The sequence below is a fragment of the Gopherus flavomarginatus genome, assembly GCF_025201925.1.
Source record: "Gopherus flavomarginatus isolate rGopFla2 chromosome 13 unlocalized genomic scaffold, rGopFla2.mat.asm SUPER_13_unloc_1, whole genome shotgun sequence".
Classification (NCBI taxonomy): Eukaryota; Metazoa; Chordata; order Testudines; family Testudinidae; genus Gopherus; species Gopherus flavomarginatus.
The window spans coordinates 5,364,761-5,366,484 of record NW_026114609.1 but is presented as its reverse complement, the minus strand read 5'-3'; the positions used below and the strand labels follow the sequence as shown (position 1 = coordinate 5,366,484).

Here is a 1,724-nt window from a genome sequence, read left to right as displayed (position 1 = left end):
CATTTCATTTCACTTCTTATTATTAAAAGGTTTGAGTACTTCACACAGAAACATTATTTCCTTGGGAAAGACGAAGAAATGGAAGCTGCATTGATTGAATCCTCTGAAAATTAAATAAGGATTAAAATATTCCCCAGACAGCTCAGTCCCAACCGTTCTTCCTCACTGCTGCCACTGAAACTCAGTTCTGTCCCACGGCCCCAAGAACTGCTGGGTGGAAGTCCTGGGTCTGATGTGCAGTAAGAAAAAAAAAAGATAATGGATGTACCCTATCTCCTAGCACTGGAAGGAATCATTGAATCCAGCCCCTTCCTTCATTGGCCAAAGCAGACAGTCTCTGCATAAAAGAATAAATGGACACAAATCAGATGTCAAGAATTATAACATTCAAAAGCCAGTCAGAGAACAATTCAATCTCCCTGGTCAATCGATTACAAACCTAAAAGTCGCAATATTACAACAAAAAAACTTCAAGAACAGACTCCAACAAGAGACTGCTGAATTGAAATTAATTTTCAGACTGGACATCATTAAATTAGGCTTGAATAAAGACTGGGAGTGGATGGGTCATTACACAAAGTAAAACTATTTCCCCATGTTTATTTGCCCCCTACTGTTACTCACACCTTCCTGTCAACTGTTGGAAATAGGCCATCCCGATTATCACTACAAAAGGTTTTTTCTCCTGCTGATAACAGCTCACCTTAAGTGCTCACTCTTGTTATAATGTGTATGGCAACATCCATCTTTTTATGTTCTCTGTGTATATATATGTATATATATATATCTTCCTACTGTATTTTGTACAAGTACTCTTCCTTCGTTTTCCAGATAAATTAATGGAGGTTAAGTCCATGAATGGCTATTTGCCAGGATGGGTAAGGAACGGTATCCCTAGCCTCTGTTTGTCAGAAGGTGGAGATGGATGGCAGGAGAGAGATCACTTGATCATTACCTGTTAGGTTCAGTTCTTCTGGGGCACCTGACATTGGCCACTGTTGGCAGATAAGATGTGGGGTTGGATGGACCATTGGTCTGACCCAGTATGGCTGTTCTTATATTCTTATGTTCTCATGAAGGGAGGGGCAGAACTCTGGGACAGAGTTTCTGTAGTGTAGTGGTTAGCACGTTTGCTTAATATGTAAAAGGTCTCTCGTTTGAATCGAGGCAGAAACAATGAGGGCTTAATTTTCCCAGCTCCTACTGGCCTGTCCTTGCTGTTGTAGGAGCAGCAGTGATTTCTATGCTCAAAAGGTCTGTTATACTTCCCCTGCTCCTGCTTTTGTCTCCTCTCCCTCTCTGAATGCCTGTGAAGTGGCTTTTCCCCTCCCGCTCCCTTTTTTGATTCTGGGACTGCATGGTCACCTGTGCTGATCGGCGCTCCACGCTGGGCAAACAGGAAATGAAATTCAAAAGTTCATGGGGCTTTTCCTCTCTACCTGGTCAGTGCATCCAAGTTCAGATTGCTGTCCAGAGTGGTCACAATGGTGCACTGTGGGATAGTGCCCGGAGGCCAATATCGTCGAATTGCAGCCACACTAACTCTAATCCAACATGGCAATACCAATTTCAGGGCTACTCCCCTCATCGGGGAGGAGTACAGATATCAGTATTGAGAGCCCTTTATTTCGATATAAAGGGCTTTGTTGTGTGGATGGGTGCAGGGTTAATGCGATTTAATGCTGCTAAATTCAATATAAACTCGTAGTATTGACCAGGCCAGT

At 42.8% G+C, this 1,724-nt stretch overlaps 1 non-coding gene across 1 annotated transcript; it reads left to right on the top strand.

The window, feature by feature from the left end:
• The first annotated feature begins 1,103 nt into the window (after positions 1 to 1,103).
• On the top strand, positions 1,104 to 1,176 carry TRNAI-AAU (transfer RNA isoleucine (anticodon AAU)). The gene has a single exon. It is a non-coding gene; the product is annotated as a tRNA-Ile (tRNA).
• Positions 1,177 to 1,724: the final 548 nt, after the last annotated feature.